The 20331-nt window shown below is 37.9% G+C and overlaps 1 long non-coding RNA gene and 1 pseudogene across 1 annotated transcript; one reads left to right on the top strand and one right to left on the bottom strand.

Moving 5' to 3' along the window:
• Positions 1 to 13826: 13826 nt before the first annotated feature.
• On the bottom strand, positions 13827 to 14827 carry LOC132041720 (uncharacterized). Its single transcript, XR_009411199.1, has 2 exons — positions 14342 to 14827; positions 13827 to 14014 (listed from the first exon to the last, which is right to left on the bottom strand). It is a non-coding gene; the product is annotated as an uncharacterized LOC132041720 (long non-coding RNA).
• A 2357-nt stretch (positions 14828 to 17184) lies between these two features.
• On the top strand, positions 17185 to 18923 carry LOC132041721 (uncharacterized; annotated as a pseudogene).
• Positions 18924 to 20331: the final 1408 nt, after the last annotated feature.

The following is a 20331-nucleotide window of genomic DNA, read 5'->3' as shown; positions in this document are numbered from 1 at the left end:
TACATCCGCACCTCGCCCAAATAGACCTTTTCGTAATTTTACACCGTTAGGAGAGCCATTAAGCGTTGTTTTTGAAAGACTGCAAGCTATAGGCTTATTGTATCCTGTGGAGGGTAGAATTCCAGATCCACTACCTAGAAGTTTTGATCCCACTAAAACGTGTGTGCATATCATTCGGGGGTAAAAGGCCATTCCACGATCATTGTTACGCATTGAAACATAAGGTTGAAGATCTCATTGAAGCAAAACAAATCATGGTCAAACAACCGGCACCAAACGTGGACAACAATCCACTCCCGACCCATGATGGAGCCTCGATAAATATGATTGGAGTAGATGAAAGTGATGACGATCTGGCCAAATTTATAGTGCCTGTGGATAGCGTGGAAGATCATGGTCTTGTAGCCGTTGCTTCTCCGGCTATAGTGGTAAGGGGTTTTGTACCTGTCGAGATATTAGGAGCTTTATAAACACCTGTGGAAATAGTTCAGGCACCAAATCAGTTACCAGTGCTCGATACCAAAACCGTACCATGGAATTATCAACAAGCTGTGATGGAGTGTCGGGGAAAGAAAACGATCACTGACAAGACTAAGACGTCAGAATGACAAGATCCGAAGGTCTATACTCCGGAAAGAAGCTAGCTAGATTGAGGCAAACTAAAGAAAGCAATGTGCCTCCCAAAAGGGTTGTGACAGAAGCCGAGTGTCACACCCTTAATCCGATAGGGTGTGATGGGCACCCGACCCTTACCTAGGGCCGAGCGAACCCGCTAACTTTCGTAACACGCATAATTATACTGGGCCCGCAAATCATATCATAAGTACATAACAAAAAAATTTCAGAAAACAAACATGCCTTTCATCTTTATCAAACCAAATAAAACTAGTACCGCATGAAATTTGCCAACATATGAAGTTCGTAACATAATGCACAACGAAATATCGGCTTACATAGTCACCGTACAAAGCGACATATCACGACACACGACAATGCGCAAAGTCTCTACCATAACTTCGATACCATACAAAAACATTCGACTCGGCGGCACTCCGAAAGGAAATGGAGCTCGCCAATCCAAATTTCGGAACATCTTACGCTAACATCACTTACTCATCCGCTGGTACACAAGGCATGAAACGCGGCCCAGAAGAAAGGGGGTCAGTACGAATATGTACTGAGCATGTAAAGCATAGCATACAGAAAACGAGGTCATAACCAAAGTAAGGAGTGCAGAAAATGAGCATAAAAATCCAGAATACCAAAGTGCTTGCACCTGAAGTACAAATCATACATAAGCGGTACAGAAGACAAATGTGATAATCCGAATGCCAAAATGCTTAGCTTTCTTTTGTAAAACGTTGTTGTCTCATATATATAGAAAATAGAACAAATCATAAGAGCTGACATTAACCGACCGATCATAATCCGATTTCAAAATCACATATCATATGCACACATATCGTGTCCGGCCTAGTGAGGGACTCGACAAACAAGATCATATCATCATATTATCACATATCACATACCGCGGTCGAAGTACCAGTGACCAATATAAATATATACACATACACGGCCAAGTACCCAAATGGCAATATCACATATACACATACCGCGGCCAAATACCCAGCGGCAATATCACATATACACATACGGCGCTAAATACCCAATGTATCACATATACACACACTGCGGCAAATACCAATATCACTCGGGAACATATCAAACCGAACTTCAGAAACTATAGTCACGTATCAAAATCACATACATAAAAATGCTTGTTTCAAACTCAATCGATAAATAAGTAATCACCCTCGGGGGTCGGAAGGATGGTCATATTAAATTCTTTCAAAAATAGGTCGTTAGAACCAAACATAGAAAGTCGCGGGACCCGAACGAGCGTCAACCCAATCCGGGCCCGCCTATGAAAATTAAAGTCATTACTCGTCATGAAATCATTTGCGAAGATATCAAAGCGATCCGAGCCCTTTCTTGAAAGTTACGGGCATTAGAAGTAGTTCGAATCGTTTAGGAACAAAATTCTTTTGAAAACAAAACTTTTATGCAACTTTGGAAATTTAGTCATACAAAAGACATAAGGACCATAATTCGACTACAATAAGAAATAGTATAAACGGACTGTCATTTGAAAGTCGGGACAAAAGTTATATCAACATCTTTCGGACGTCACCCGGAAACATATCAAACATCATAGTTATACGTCAAACCAATCCGAGTCCGCCTCGGAAAGTTACGAACGTTACTCACTTTTAGGACCTTTTACGAACAAATCAAAGCAATCCGGTTTTGTCTATGAAAGTTACGGACATTTTTAGACATAAGATCCCTTCGGAACAAACCGTATACATAGCATTTCAAATCCAATCGCATCAAAGACATACGGTCCATAGCTTGACCACATTAAGGATGCCAACATCAAACAAATACGAATCATAAACATGTTCGGATTTTTCGAATAGAGTTACCCCCGAAGCTCATAACATATCATAGCTTAGCCATTGATGTGGCGTGATTTTACGCCACAATCGATGCTTTTTAGCTATAAGTTTTACTTGTTTTTAAGCGAGTCTATGTGATTTTACGTGTTTTCTAGTGTTTTTCGGAAAAGGAACATTTGACTTGATCAGATTGAAGTGCAAGAACGTGTCGTAAATGCGCTTTACGGATCGTATTCTACAATACGGGCCGTATTCCATGGTCGTATTAAAGGATTTCGGGAAAGTCAAGTTGGGAAGATGGTGATTTACGAAGCCGAGTTTACGGACCGTATTTCGTTTACGGTCCGTATTCCATCTCGTATTTAACGAGTCGAGCGAACAAAGTCTGACTTTTGGAAGCTGAAAGACGACGAGGAGGTTTACGGACCGTAAACCACTTTACGGTCCGTAAAGTGATTTACGGACCGTATTTCGTACTGACGGGACTAAAGTGCAAATCTGTAACTTGTGTATTTTCCAAACATATAAATAGTCCATTGTAGGGTTTTATTAGGGAGTTCTCATATTTTTTAGTTTTTGACTTAGAACATAAAATACTCTCAAGTTTTTTAAGGTTCTAACATCAATCCAATTATTCTCAATTCCTCTTTTATTCAAAGTAAGCAATTATGAACTCTTCAATTTCTTGTTTCTTGTTCTTTGTCATGAGTAGCTAATTTCACTTACTAGGGTTGTGAACCCAATTGATGGGTGTTTTGTGATTGGGTTGTGATTGATATACAAATAATGGATTATTAGGGTTTGTTTATTCTTCATTCTTCATTCATAATTAATGGTTGCAAACATTGATTAAAGCCACAAACCTTGATTTATTTGGGAAAATAATTAGGGTTGGTAAGAATAAACAACAAGAACTCAAAGCATTAAACTTTGTTTAATAAATTCACTTAGGAATAAGAAGAATTTACTTGGCATGATTAATCATTCTTCATAACCACTTTCTTATATTTGGGAAAATCATAGAAAGACATAATCTTTATTTATTGGGAAATAGTAGAGATTCACATAGAGATTAAGTGCATTCATATAATGATCCATTAGAAGTATATCAAGATCAATACCCATGATCATACACCCTATCTAACGGGGACACAACCTTAGTTTCTTTTACCATAAACTTCCACCAAATCAATAGATTAGCAATTAGTTATAAAAAAAAACCAACCTTTGCCAAAACTCATCGGATTAAGATATTAGACCTAAAATTTAGAATCTACGATTTTAGTAAACTTTTCACACCATATTCCCCGTGGGATTCGACCCCAACCTTGTTGGGTTACTATATTTGACAACGTCCGCGTTATACCATTAATAGGTGTAATTTGAGCGTATCAGCCATATCTAAGACATGCCAAAAGAAGGAAAGGTAAGCTTTACATACCTCGTCCGCTTCCTACGCTAATCCAAATTTAAGTCTCAAACCTTCCAAGATCTACAATAAGGTCATTAAGTACCAAACATTAGCCATAAGCACTTAAGAATCCAATCCCAAGCCATCACTTTATTTACGAAATTTGGGCGACATTTCCCCTATAAGTTCAACAACCCCGAGAATTCAACTCGGCCAATATTTTCAACAACAATACCAACAACCATATAAGTAACATCAATAATCGATTCAAAACGCATTCTAACATTAATAACCCTTTCGACACAATTCAACAACATTCCATCCACTACATAATGAAACCCGAAACCTCCAAGTTCAAGGAAACAACACAACACATTTTCTTCCTTCCGAATTCATGAACTACATTAATAATCCATTACTTCCATAAATTCAATAAACTATATAAAATTTCATAACAAGCCCCAAACAACTATAACTTCACTTTGAACCATTAAACTTTCATTAGCACCATAGAATCCACAACACAACAATCCAAACATACTAAATAAATTTAGTTCATTCCTTGTTACAAAACACCCATACTCACGGCTCAACATCAACATACAAAATTTCATGAATTTCATCCATTTCTACACACTATCCCCTCCGTTTTAATCCGTTAAAATTCTAAATACACTCATTAACAATGAAAAGGAACCGTATTCATACCTAAAGCATGCAGCCCCCACATTATCACTCTTCTCCTTGGTTGATTTTTAGCTCAAATTGAAGACAACGCGGCACAACACTTTTCTCTTCATGGGCTTCGGAATTCGGGGCTCAGATTTTGGTCAAAATTGGTTTTTCTTCTCTCCAAGGTTCTTCTCTCTCTCTTTTCAGAATTTTCTGGGTATTCTTGGTCTGAAAAATGAGAAGAAAGGGCTGAAATTAGACTTAAATAGGCATGAGTCATGGGCCTAACCCGATTGGGCCCGGTTTGGGCCTAGCCCACTGACCTTTCTACCTTAAAACGTCCATATCTCCTTATCCCGATGTCACCTGTGGGCCCACGACCTATGGTTGAAAAGATAATTCAATTATCTATAACTTCTATCTTTGGTGTTTTTCTAAATTCCAAACTTATAATACCGTTTACGCCCTCGAAGTCGGATCACCCGAAAACATTACTTAAAAATATTTGTTTGGAGGACTTCCACTTTGATTTGGCTCAAGGGTCCTTCTTGAGTTATGTTTAACTTCACATATGTGATTCATATAAATTGTCGCATGTCCCAAAAAAAATCTCAATGTGTGAACCCCACCTCAGCTTGCGAATAATCCGACGTACAAAAATACGAAATATAATGCTGTCAACGTGAGTTTAAATTATGAAGCAACAACATGATTGTTAATTTTTGGACTCCAATTTTTCTTGGTCATGGCCGAATGGCCTCTTGTTCTTTCTCCATGCTTCTTGAATTTTCTAGGGTGCTAAATGATGAAGATGACTTAATTAGTCATCTTTTGCCACTTATATAATTAACACATATGGGCTATGGCCCACACACACACATGGCCACATATGGCCATTTTCATGAAATATTTAGTTTTCAAAATTTCACTTCTAGCCCTTAATTTCCATGAAATGCCTAACTTTCCATAATTCACTTTTAACCCCAAATTTTTTTCTTATTCCAACTTTACCCTTAACACTCCATACCAATGAAAAGATGAATATGCAACTTGTGCATTGACACAAAAATCAACAAAAATCGGAAATTAAAAGTCTTGTCCATAACTTGTCGCAACCAACTTAGAATATTCCAACGTACAAAGTACGGGGTATAACACCGAGGCTGAAGAATTTTTTAGACAGATTAAGGCTAGCGAATACTCAGTTATAGATCAGTTGAAAAGGACCAATGCCCAGATTCCTATCCTCTCTTTGCTTTTGAGTTCGGATGTACCCAGAAATGCACTCTTGAAGATTTTGAGTGAAGCATATGTTCCAACCGAAACAACTAGTGAGACATTAGCTGGAATGATTGGGCGCGTGCTTGACAGTCATCGAATCAGCTTCGATAATGAAGAACTGCCACCGGAGGGATGTAGTCACAACAAAGCACTCCATATAACTGTCAAGTGTCGTAACATGTTTGTGTCTAAAGTGTTGATTGATGGGGGCTCTGGACTTAACATTTGTCCACTAATAAGTCTGAGGAAGATCGGATATATTATTAGCGAGCTTAAGACAAGTGATATGAATATTCGAGCATTTGATGGGGCTCAAAGGCGTCCTATTGGAGAAATAGGGTTAAACGTCTTTGATTGGACTGTTGAGTTCATTATGGATTTTCAAGTACTTGATATCTCCACGACATACAACATGTTGTTATGAAGACCGTGGATCCATCTAGCCGGAGCCGTGCCATCTACTTTGCATCGATCCGTCAAATTTGAGTGGAATCAACAACAAATATGCATACAAGGAGAATGTGACGTGTCCATCTATCGAGAGAAATCTATCCCATTCATTGAGGCAACAGCAGGGTTTGATGGAACAACTTACCATGCTTGGGAGGTTGTGAATGTTACTAGAGTGGGTGAAGGGAGTCAAACTCAAGAATAAAAAATGTCATGTGCTGCAATCATGGTTGCAAAGGAAATGTTGAAAAATGGATACCAACCTGGATTTGGGTTAGGCAAGACATTGAATGGGCGGGTTGAGCCTATAAGCCTGCCTGCACAACAGTTTACATTTGGTTTGGGATATGAACCAACTGAGAAAGAAGTGAAGGAAGCACGAGAGAAAAAGGGAAAGGAGATTCTCTTGCCAAAACCCATTCCTACCATCGATCAAACTTTCTTAAAACCTGCCATCTCCAAGACCTCAAATTTGATTGTTGAAATTGCCTATGATGATATTGTAGAAGGTGTCAAGAACTTGTTCATGGAAGATGAAGATGATCATGCTGTGGTAATTGAAGACATTGCTGAAACACCGACCTTATGGGGGCGCCGAACCAGGACCTGAGTTGAAGAATTGGATTTGCATCTCAACTCCGGTTCGCCGGGAGTTTCAGTAGTTCAAGTTTATATTCCTTTTGTAATAGGCCGGAGGCATAAGCTAGAATCTTTTGTTTTTGTCATGTCGCCTCTATGTTTGTTACGGCCTTTCTAATAGTATTTTTCATTTCTTGTAATGAACTACGTTTGGCCTGACTTCCTTTTGGATACGTAGACAGCCCCCATCGGGTTCGGCCACTCCTTTTAAAACATGTCGGTGTCTTCATTTTGTATGTGTGAACTACGTGTGGCCTGATTTCCTTTTGGATACGTAGGCAACCCATATCGGGTTCGACCCTCCTTTTATTTAAATAAATTAAAAAAAAAAACTCAAAAAGTTCTTATTTTTATCCACGAACTACGCCTGGCCTGATTCCTTTGGGATACGTAGGCAACCCAAGGTGGGTTCGGCCCTTCTATTTAAAAATTTCAATGTCTTTGGTTTGTCCAACCATTTTAGTCCCTATAAGATACATAAGGATTTTGTATAAAGTTTTGGTCTTCCCATTGTTTAAATTCATGTGTCCTAGTATCTTGAAACTGGGACAAATTTTTGAAATCGGTCAAATCGCTTCCAAAAACTTTCATTATAACTTCTCACTTTTCAACTGTTTAGAACCAAGCGCCTCCAGGACTGGAAACTGGGGCAATTTTTTTTAGAAGTAGCACAAAAGCGGTCTTAAATGTTCAACATTTTTAAATAAAGTTCGTCCATGTCTTTCTAAATGTTGATAAGTCTGAATTCGAGTCTTCATAATCATTTTATCTATTAGAGCCACTAAGTATCCCCTTTCGAAGTCATCCAAATCTCATTACTCTTAATTTCAAAAGACGTTCTTTATTACTTATTACTGAAACTCCTTGGCAAAGCAAAATATCTGGTGGGGCCTTGAAGAACGTGGACACGACCGGGACAAGAATCAATTCAAGGATCAAGTTCCCCAACAAGCACAAGTCAACCAATTTTCTTTTAAACTCACAATTTTTCTTTGATGAGACAGGTTTCAATTAACATGGATGTGGCGCATATTTGACTCTTCTTCAAATTTTAATTATGGACGTGATCAAAGATTTAGCTTTCTTCAAAAGGCAAACATTCTTCAATGTGGATGTAAATTTAGCTTTCGCTGAACAGTGGACGTTGTTCCACTCTTCATGAAATTTTGATCGCAACAGTGGAAATGAATTTACCTTCTCAACCAAGGGCTGTAAGCGTAAATTCTTTCAAACCCATCTATGTACATATTCTTACCACTAACAGTGGTTTCTAGCTCGTGGCATTTCTCGACGGATCAAGGGCACATGATCGTGGATTTAACCTTCTTCAAAGTGGATACGGACATGGTCGCCTGTTATTAGTTTAAATTCCTCAATTTTGTCATCACTTTGTATATATTTATTTATTTCAAGTTGCTAACAAGTTCTTTTTAGAATGTGGTATTTAATAAGATGACAGGATCGAAGTCTTGCCTCATATGTCAACTCGTGGAGACAATTGTAGATTTAATTTTCGTCACAACGGGATGTGGGATTATATCTCTTCACAAATGATTTTGTGGATGTGGACATAAATGTGGATAGACATTTCTACATTACAAATTGTGAAAGCGGTCATGGATTTATATTTCAGTATCATGGATTATGTGAACGTGGATTTATTTTCTGCGATGTGGATATTATGGACGTGGACGTAGATATATCTTTCTGCATTATGAGCATTGTGGACGTGGTCACGCATTTATCTTTCTTGCATTATAAATTTTGTGAAAGTGGACGTGGATTTACATTTTCACACTAATGACTTCGTGGATATGGACGTGGACATGGAAGTGGATTTATATTTCTACATTATAAAATTTGTGGAAGTGGACGTGGATTTATATTTTTGCATGATGAATTTTTGGCATGGACGTGGATTTATAGTTTCACACTGTGGATTTTGGGGATGTGGACGTGGAAGTGGATTTATCTTTCTCCATTACGAACATTATGGACGTGGACGTGGATTTATCTTTCTTGCATTATACAATTTGTGAAAGTGGACGTGGATTTAAATTTTTACGCGCTATGAATCTTGTGGACGTGGACATGATTTTTTTTTTCTACATTATAGATATTGTGGGCGTGGATGTAGATTTATCTCTTTGCTCTTAAAGTTTGTGGAGGTGGATGCGGATTTATATTTTTGTACCGTGGAATGTGGACGTGGGTGTGGATTTATATTTGTGCATAGCGGATTTTTATGGATGTGGACATGAATTCATTTTTCTACATCATGAGTTTTATGATGTGGGCATGGATTTCGTGGATAAGGACGTGGATTAATATTTACGCACAGTGGATTTTGTATATATGGGCTTGAATATGGTCATAAATTAGCTCCCTTAAAATGGGCGTCATCATGGTTTTAGCTTTCCTTAATAATAGACGTGGATGTGGATTTAGCTTTCGTTAATGTAAATGTGGATGTTGACTTAATTTCTTCTTCAAGTGGAAGCCATAAATTCAATACATCTCCAAAGTACGATGTGGATTCAACTTCCGAAACATGGGTTATAAGTATAAACTTCCTCAACCCTGTCTTATTTACATATATTTCTTTATCACTAACAATTGTTTTTAGCTTGTGGCTTTTTGAAAATGGCAAGATTAAAATGGCTTTGCACATCAACTCGTGGATCATAATCTTAAGCAGTGAACTGGGGCAGTTGCTGAAAGTTGAGTTAAGCTCGTCAGCAAGAGGTCAAAGATCTACTCCCTTACTACATTTCTACAAATCGGTGGATTTGTAGGTATTTCAAATTCTTTCAAGTTCAGTCATGTCCTTTCTCTAAATTCTTAATTGCCTAACCCAGTCTTTCCATAACTCGACACTGGGACAATTTTTGAAATTGAGTCACCATATCTGCCTGATTCTTATAGAACCCGAAATAATGTAGGCGACTTGAAAACGAAGTTTAATCATTACTTTTTCCAACTTCCTCTTTACTCCATAACCACTCAAGAAGTCTTCCATCGCTTAACCTTTCTAACACCCGTGTCACTCCAATCATTTCGAGGTTGTACATGTTGGTCGGGACAAAATTGGCTATTACGTCAACTTCTTTGCCCGAAAACTCTTTCGTCATTTCCGTTCAAAGAGGGACAAGTTGTTGACACCCAATTTTATCCCACTTTTTCTCTAATTAATTTCATTACGCTTCCTTGTCATTAATAATTTTTTTGTTATTTTTTTATTTTATTACCTATTATTATGATTAATCTTACTTCTATTATATTGGTAGTACTATTATTACTACTCTGGTTAATAATAAAATATTAGTGTTATTAGTATTATTGTAGTTACATCAGTTATCACCCTTACTATATTTCCGTACTATTTTTTGTATTATTAATACTATAATTGTCATCATGCTAATAACTACAGTTATAATTGACTCTATATACATTTGATTATATAGTGAACCATATATATGATGTTTTTGTCTATTGATTAAGTTACTAAGATGATGAAGTCTAAAGAAAAAAAAAAATTGAGGTAAGAAAAGGCCACTTTTCTTACAGCCCAAAATCATTTCTTATTAGACACCAGAATCAGCTCAATAGGCCCATGTCATTTTCTTTTCCCCCCAAAATAATACAACAGCCCAAATACTTAACCTAATTCATTTAATATCATTTTCCAAAGCTAGGGGTTTGACACCCTCACTTTCTCAGCCGCTCACCCCTACCCCTTTCCCTCTTGGACTTAATTCCAAGGTGTTTTCACACCTAAATCAGAATGGTTTCACCATTTTAGAAAAATCATTCTCTCTCACCTTTGTTATAAGATTTATTCAAGCTAAAAGCCAATTTTTTTGGACGAAATCTACACTTTTCAGAGATAGGACTCTTTTTTTTTTCAAATGGATCTTTCAGAGTCAAAGCCTCACCCGTGACCTTCTTTATTGTGTTCAAATTTCAAATCGGAAAACCCTAATTTTTACCTATAAATACCTCTTTATGCTTCAGCCGAAATCAAGTTTTGAAACCATAAAAAATCTCTCAACTCTTATCTATCTACCTTAGTTTATTTACAAATTTTAGTTCTCATTTTGTTGGTGGAGTAGTAGTGGATCTAAGACCTCAAAGCCTCAGTTCATTGCTCTCGTGGAAGGTAGTTAGAATGGCTTAAGGTCTGTCTTGAATTTGTTCTTGGTAATAATATGTTCCTGTTAAATATTAGTAGTACTCTAAAATGATTTTACTTAACAATCTTGCTCGTTAAGAAAATTAGTTATTTTTCTCTAATCTTTTTTCTTTCTCCTATTTCTTTTGCATGAACACTTTGGAGCAAACATGGGGTCTTAATATAAGACTCTCCTAAACCCGACGATGGAGTCGATCACTACCACTGCATATCCCCGATTAAAATTTTTCCTTGATCTCTTGCACTGTATCAACAGTGAAGGAATAGGGAGTCTTCATTTTGGCTATCGGATGGAGAAATTTATTAATCATGCTTTAGTTATTCTCATTACCATTTAATTACTATTTATCATTGTGTGCTTAAGACCTTCAGTGCTTTCGGTTCATCACATTTAGGACAAAAATAGTAACTTATTTCAATGACTAAGTTCTAACTAAAAGGCCTTTAAAATAAGCGTTCTAATTAATCCTTTAATTAATTCTGGGTAGTATCTTAGCTTTAATAACCAATAACGAGTTTTATTGATTAGTGATGCATGAAATAACCATGAAAAATAGCTTTTGCAGTACGTTAGTTTATTTTGTCATTTCAAGACCTTGAAACTAGTTCTTATAATTTAGATGGGGTAATTCTTTTCACCAACTTTGAGTCAAGAATATTTTCAAACAAGTCTTAAGCTTTCTTTGGTCAAAAGCACAAAGTCTAGCTTTATTCGTGAAATGATGTTTTTAAAACCATCCCTAACTTTGTTTCAAGTGTATTTTCAAAAGTCATGTCTTTAAATTCAACGGTTGAATTCTTCCTTCAAAACATAACTTGCATTTAGCAAATAAAGTTTCATGAACTTCCTGGCCTTATTTTAATTACTTTAAGTCCGGTTGGTTAATCGTTTTAATACGGATCTTAAAGGGTGCTTAACACCTTCCCTTTGGATTAATTGAACCCTTACCTATAATCTTTGGTTTAGTAGACTTTAAATGGAGTTAATCTTAAATAATTAATAGGTGTCCTAATTCACCTTTAAATTAATTAGGTGGCGACTCCTTAAATTAGTTAATTAATTTAGGAATCACCAATATGTTGTACTCTGATTTAACCCGATTAAAATGGGGTATAACAAATACCCCAGCTTGCTGAAAGTTCTTCTTTCAAACTCTCTAGGGGCGAACACCTGAATGGCCGTCAAACTGCAATCTTTTTTAGAGGTGGAAAGGCGAGTGGTTCAGATTGTGGAGCGATATTCACCGACCAGTTTGTCCTGATCACCGGTTTGTTTGGAAGACAGAGCCCTAAGGAGGATGTTGTCAAAAGTCCGCATCCTCGGGATGATTGAACCCGTCATACCAACTTTAGCTTTCTGGGTTTTCTTCTTCTTGGCAATTTCCTTACCGCTGTGAGATGGTCTGCGACCGACAACCTTAGGGTGTGGTCAGGTGTTGAAGAATTGCCATGAGCGACAAGAACAATAGGGCTTGAAGTATTGATGATGGGGTGAGATGGAGACGACATGGTGCTAGAAGGCTAGGGTGCACGAGTAGTAGAGGAAAGGGCTGAGTTAGAAATATTTCTGGTGATCAGAGTATTTACAGAGGGAGAGGAGAATTACAGAAAGACTGTGAAGGTCTGAAATGGATAACTTGTGAAAGTGGAAGCGTTGATAAAGAGGATTCCAAGAATGAAGCCATCATTGGCTTGGTAACAGACGGTCAGCTTAGCTAAAACCATGAAGCGACAAATGTTCGTAGCATTTAATGTAAATAGGCATGCGTCCTATCAAGCGTCAGAAACTTTTCACGTACCTTCCCGCCAAGAAAGGAAAAGTCTTTTCCACTTTCGGGTCACATCTTGTCGAATCACCGAGAGGTGGGAGGACTATCTTATGGGGTAAAATTCGAAACCGCTAGGTGACCGAATCAAGTACAGATACGCGGCTTTGACGCATCACAACGCCATAACTCAAACTACTTTCGTTCTTTCTTTTAAATTGACTATCTTTGCATAGTTCATATTGCTGTAAGTTGTCTCTTGTTTAATCTATTTACTCATCTCGATCTGCGTGTCCATACAATTCAATTGTACCATTTTTCGAGTAAAAAAAGTTATTCATAAATTATTGAATTCTAAGTCTAGTTCGGACGTGTTGTGATGGAAGGGCAAAATATTTTCTACTACATGACTAGTTGCAATTGTAGAATTTGGTTTCTTTTTGAGGCATAGTGGACTACACCTTTAGGACTTTCCTTTTGTCATGCCTCCATCACCATTCATCACCATAATTGGTTTGCAATATCTATCTATAACCTTGGCTTCCAACGAATGGAAAGACTATCCGTTTCTTCTTAAGAGGTACATTTAACGACATCCTTCAGTGTGGATCTAGTGTGTTAGCTACGAGTTTACTGAAACCCAATACCTAATTCTGCTCATATATTTTGTGAATCTAGTTATTTAATGTATATTAATGTCAAGTCATTGTAGGAACATAAACTTCAAATCCTGGATTCACCAAATGGACTTTCCATTTCATTGAATTTCTTAGTATCTTCTCTTTTTCGCCTCAATATTTGCAAAATTTTGTTTTAATGTGTTGTAAGGTCAGCGATGCATGGAATCCTTCATTTTTTATGAGAAATTTGAGGAGGAAGTTGAAGATATCGCTTACGCATTGAAGAGGGAGATCAGAAAGATTTAAAAGCAGCTTAATGCAGATTTTCATAGAGTAACTGTGAGAGAGAAAAAGGAGGCATAGGTTGCAAGCATAATGTAAAAGAAGGTACTCTGTTCGTAGGGTAGTTCGGAAGTAGTCTTCCATTTAGTTCCTTCTCAAGTTCAAGAAATAGCATATACATTTTAGTGAAATAAATTAAGCCTCAACTCAGACTACATAACTCCCTTCTCCTCATTTCTCTCCTGCAAAAGTAAAACAGTTAAATAAGAAAATAAATAGACAAGTTTTCACCTTTAAGTGGAATTGACCACATATTTATAACTTTCACTAATATTTGATTGTTATATCCCAATGTTGTACAAAAATATTGTCTAAAAACTTCTTCAGCAAATTATACAATTGTTGAGACAGTCGACTCGAGCGTCGAACTCAAAGTAGAAAATAAGAATGGCTTAGCTGGTTGCTCCAAAGTGTTCAATGGCGATCCTTTTGATTGTGATGGAGAACATATGAAAGGTTTTGGTGGGATTTGCAAGGCCTCCAAGTTACTTTCAAACATTTTGAATTACCTTATAGATGGCTGGCCTTTGCGAGAGATCTGTTTGGATGCACCACAAACCAACTAATATCATTTTCTCCGCAATCTCTTCTTCTTCATTGGTCATCATATCTCTTATATTTAAGTCTTCATCTAGCAAAATTCGTTGATAAGCCCAACATGGAAAGTATATCTCACTATTGTGGCCTCTTTCAGGAAGAAACGAAACCAGACTGAAGGGCAACTTGTAAATGGCGTATTATTATCAGCTCTAGTTGAGTTGATGAAGAAGGAGAACAAAGGAAGAAGGAAAGAGACGAAGAAGAAGGAGAATAATTGAGTTGGACACATTGTTAGATGATGTTTGACGAATTGAAAAAACTAATTGTGGTTTACATGTAGTAGTACTATAGGTAGACAGCCAAATTATTAAACATTTATTATATTTGACTTGGTCATGGAGGAATTAGTAGGAAACTTGGAATTTGGTACCTAAATTTCTTTTCCATACCTTACAGTCAAGACAACCAGGCAATTTGGTCTGATTGTGATTTCTGTAATTTATGCAGTCCAATATAGAGAGGTTAAAATGAAGAAGAAAGTGACAAGCACTTAGTAGGCATGAGGAAAATATTTATATAGTTGAAATTGAAGAATGAAAATATTTGAATATAAATTGAAAGAGACCATTTTGTAAAAGTTAAAGCTTTGTGAATATAAATCATCATTTCACATAAAATATTCCTCAAATTAGTTTCAATATTTGACTGTACTATTTTAATTACTGAACTTTAATATTTACAGATTCAGAAATTCAGTACTATATGAAATGCAAAAATAACTTTTAATGTCCAAATTGACCATAAACCTTAATCAAGTTAGACAAGAAAAAAGATAGTCAACGTCATGTAGGGGAAGAGTCGAAACATCATTGACAGGAGCAAAGAAAAACAACAACAACAACAACAACATACCCAGTGAGTCCCACAATGTGAGGTCTGGGGAGGGTAGATTGTACGCAGACCTTACCCTTACCTTAGGTAGGGAGGTTGTTTCCGGAAGACCCTCGGCTCAAGAAAAAGCATAGAAAAGGTTAGATATAGGTAAACAATTCAAAGCAATTATGAAAATGAAAACAATGAAAGTGAATAAGCCATGATGGAGCAAAGAAAAACGAAAGGGGGAAATTGCAAGGCGTCTTCCTTAGTTCTCAGACAGAATTACAATTTTACAAAGGGTCAAAAATATCCTTATACTTTGTTTTAATGACTAAAAATATTTTTCGTTACAATTTTGGGCCATTTATACCCCTCCCGTTAGTAAAGTGTTCAAATATACCCCTTAGAATTCAGAATTCATTTGAAATTTTTTTCTCTCTCTAGACTTCTATCTCTTTTGGGCGTACGTTAAGTGGTTCAACTAACGTGTGCCACCGCCGGCATGGCAAAGGGCCGGCAAAAGAGGGCGGCGAACAAGATCCAACTGTCGGATCCTTCGCTGGCCAAGGTGAATCCTCGTGCTAGAAGATATGGGGAAGCAGTTGTTATTGAAGAACAGACAAAAACAAATACGACAATAGCAGGGGAAAGCTCTGTTAGTAGGCTGCAGGCGGAACTGGTGAAATTGGGAGCTACAGTTACGCCACCGAGTACCATGCTCTCTAAGGGGAATACAAATAGTGGTTCATCGAGTGCTAGGATTTCCCTAGGAACAGATCCGCACATGTTGAAGCAAAATACTAGGGCTCAAAAGAGAAACCCAAATGTCACATCAACTCCTACCAGTGGCAACATAGAACAAGAGTCACGGTGAGCACTGCTAATGAGAACCCAGATGCAGATATGGGTCAACCACTGGAGCAATTCCCCCAATTGGGTGCACAAGGGAAGACCCAAAACCCCGTACCAAATGAGGGCAAAAATTGGGCGAATTTGTTACCGGTAATAAGCTGACTTCTAAGGGTGTAGCCCTTCAGTTTATCCCACCTATAGTTAAAGATGGTGTAAAACTGGTGAAATTGGATAGAGCTGAGTTTGATAAAGGAACAAAACTATGGAAAGACGCAATGATATTATACGTTATGGGAGACTCATCGACTATTGGGGCTCTGTCTAAATTTCTAGGGCAGTAGAGTTTCAAGGCTAAACCTGTGATCTACTACTATAACAATGGGTATTTTGTCATCAAATTCCTATGTGCTACTGACAGGGAGCAAATAATGATATCCGGCCCTCATATGATGAATAGCAAGCCTGTGATTGTTAAACCTTGGTGTGCTAACTTCAATTTCAGCAAAGAGATCTTGAAAACTATTCCACTATGGGTGATGTTTCCAAGTCTCCCTTTGAACTGCTGGAATATCGAGTCCTTGAGTAGGATATCTAGTGGATTAGGTACACCTCTCTGTGATGATGATTGCACATCTAGAATGGAGAGAATCTCTTTTGCTAGGGGGCTTGTTGAAATGGATATCACTATACCTCTCCCTATGGCGATAAATGTGATGGATCCTGATGGAGTCATTTTTGAACAATGTATCGATTATGAATGGTGGCCTCAATATTGGCCCACTTGTTGCCAAATTGGACATGTTTGTAATGTCAACCCTCCTAAGCAACCAAAATCGAACCACGCTAAGCAACCCTGAAAGGACCCAAAGAAGATTCAGCAACAATGGCTAAACAAGGAGGGGCAAGGTAAGGTACCAGAAGAACCACCAGCACCTGCATCTAACTCAAAGGAGGGTACGAAAAATCAAAATGAGAAGAGTGAAGGCTAGGAACAGAGGCAGGGAAAGTATGCTGGTAAGAAACCTATTACTCGACCACATGAAGAGGAGGAAACTGATGCTAACTGCTTTAGCCCTCTACAAGAGGCTAACTTTCAACAATTTTTCCAAGCTGCCTTGGAACTGGTGGAAAAAGGCCAAAGTAGTAGCCATGGGGGTGGTAGGCCCCCTGACCCCTAAAAAATTATGAGATGATAATTGCCTCATGGAATGTGAGGAGCTTTAAGAAGTAGTTCAAGCATAAGGAATTGCCAAAAATAATAAAGAAGGAAAATATAGTGGTACTAGCAATCACAGAACACAGGGTCACAAGGCAAAAAGCGCCTAGCATTATCAGGAAGGCATTTCCTCAATGGAGTTGGTTTGGCAATTATGGTTCCACTGATAGGGGAAGAATATGGATGGTATGGGATTACACAAAAGTGGACCTGTCTATCCTCAGTTCTAGCTCCCAAGCAATCCACTGCTCCATCTAGAAGAAAAATGACTCTCTAGCCATGTTATTTATTGCAGTATATGGCCTGCATACTATTGCAGATAGGAAAGATTTGTGGAGAAGCATTGAAAGCCTACAACCCAATATTCAGAGTCCATGGTTGATCATGGGAGATTTTAATGTTGTCCTTAGCCAGGATGATAGGTTGGGTAGTCAGGTCCAGGATATAGAAGTTAGAGATTTTGCAGAAATGTTGGATAATACGGGGTTGACAGTCCTCAGGACTGTGGGAAGATTTTACACATGGACAAACTCTCATGTACATAGTAGAATTGACAGAGCTCTGGTCAATCCTACATGGATGAACCTATGGCCACATTTGGAAGTTGAAGCAAAAGATCCACACTTCTCTGATCATTGTCTGATGAGTGTCACTATAGAACCACCAGCTGCAAAACAGGCCAGTCCTTTCAGGTTTCTCAACCACTTGAGTACACATGAAGAGTTCTTAACCATAGTAACAGACACTTGGGCACAACAAGTGAAAGGAACCTATATGATCAAGGTTTGGAATAAGTTAAAGAAGATGAAGGAAGCAATGAAGTAATTGAACCATAGAGAATATTCAAAAGTGGAACAAAGGATCCTGACCACCAGACAACAACTACAGGAGGTTCGGGAACAACTGAGGGATTGCTATGATGATCAAGATCTATATATCCAAGAAAGGGGTCTAAAGCAAGATCTTGAGAAATGGACTATGGTTGAAGAGAGTATTCTTAGGCAGAAGTCTAGAATACAGTGGTTGAAGCTAGGGGATACTAATTCGGCCTTCTTTCATGCTAGTATAAAGAATAGAGTGGCTCAGAATCATATTACCAAGCTGGTGTTTGATCAGAGGGAGGTACTTCAAACTGTAGAGGGCATTGAGAAAGTAGTGACTGAATTCTATAAAAAGCTATTGGGCACTTGTGCTAATCAGTTACCAGCTATTAATCCATCCATTATGCAACATGGTCCTATACTAAATAGATATCAACAAAAGTTTCTGATAGCCCCAGTTACAAGTGCAAAAGTTCTCTTGGCATTGAAGGATATTGCTGACCTCAAAGCACCCAGCTGTGATGGATTCAATGCCCACTTTTTTAAGAAAACATGGCCAGTAGTTGGTACTGATATATCATATGCTGTTCTATAGTTTTTTAAAACAACTTGGATGTTCAAGGCTATTAATTGCACCACTGTCACACTAGTGCCAAAGGTACAACATCCCACCTCTATAAAGCAATTCAGACCAATATCTTGCTGCACTATCCTTTATAAGATAATTTCCAAAATATTGACTAAGAGGATGTCGAATGTAATTGACTATTTAGTCGACCACGGACAAGCTGCCTTTGTTCCTGGTAGAGTCATTACTGATAATATTCTTTTAAGCCATGAACTTGTAAAGGGGTACAATAGGAAAGGGATATCTCCTAGATGTATGCTCAAAATTGACATGCAAAAAGCTTACGATTCTGTTGAATGGCCATTTCTAGAATAGGTCTTAATTAATTTAAATTTCCCTACTGGGTTTGTGGGATGGGTTATGACTTGCATCAGATCAGTGTCCTATTCTATAGTGATAAATGGCAAGCCATCCCCTCCTTTTGCAAAGAAAGAAAGGATTGAGACAAAGGGACCCTCTCTCCCCCTTTCTCTTTGTTTTGGCTATGGAGTATTTGAGTAGACTAATGAGGAGATTGGGAGAAAACCCAAGCTTTAGCTTCCATCCAAAATGTGCTAGATTGAATCTTATTCAGCTTGGGTTTGCAGATGATTTGCTTTTGTTTTGTAGAGGGGATGTAACATCTGTCCAAAGACTTGTATGAACAGTTTCAGTGCTTTTCCAAAGCTTTTGGTTTGATTGCTAACTAGGCCAAGAGCTTTCTCTATTGTGGGGGTGTTTCTCCTGAAGTTCAACAAGAAATTCTGGAGGTACTGGGGTTTGCTAAAGGTGATTTGCCAATAAGGTATTTGGGAGTACCTCTGAGTACAAAGAGAGTCTCAAATATCCAATGTCAACCTTTGATTGAAAAAATATTAGGTAGGATCAAGTCATGGACCTCAAAATTCCTATCCTATGCTGGTAGGGCCCAACTAATCAAGTCTGTCCTATTCTCCATTCAGGTGTTTTGGGCTCAAATTTTTGTGCTCCCAAAGAAAGTGATTAAAGTTATTGAAGCTACATGTAGAAGTTTCCTATAGACAGGAAGGGCAGAACTGTCCAAAAAGGCTCTAGTAGCATGGGATAGGATATGTCAACCTGAATCTGCTGGAGGACTTAACATCCTGGACATACGAACATGGAACAAGCCTGCAATTATCAAACTTCTTTGGAACATCTGCCAAAAGAAGGACAAGTTGTGGGTAAAGTGGATCCACTGCTACTATGGTAGGAATAGGGACCTGATAGAGGATGTGCCTAAACAGGCATCCTGGATTGTTCAAAAAATCTTGAATGCATCAAAGTATGTTTAAGCTGCTGGAAGCACCATGGCTGAGCTCTACAACTTGGACCAGTTCTTAATTAAACTTTTCTACCTTAAACTCAGAGGTGATTTTCAGAAAGTAGAATGGAGAAGGCTAGTGTGTAACAACATTGGTGCACCTAGATGGATCTTCATACTTAGGCTGGCTGCTCTCAAGAAGCTTTACACCAGAGATAGACTACTAAAATGGGGGATGAGTGTTGACCCTATGTGTCCTCTATGTAAGGTAACTGCTGAATGTCATTCCCACCTATTCTTCGATT

The sequence above is a fragment of the Lycium ferocissimum genome, unplaced genomic scaffold, assembly GCF_029784015.1.
Source record: "Lycium ferocissimum isolate CSIRO_LF1 unplaced genomic scaffold, AGI_CSIRO_Lferr_CH_V1 ctg11379, whole genome shotgun sequence".
Classification (NCBI taxonomy): domain Eukaryota; kingdom Viridiplantae; phylum Streptophyta; class Magnoliopsida; order Solanales; family Solanaceae; genus Lycium; species Lycium ferocissimum.
This window is presented reverse-complemented; position numbering and strand designations above follow the sequence as displayed.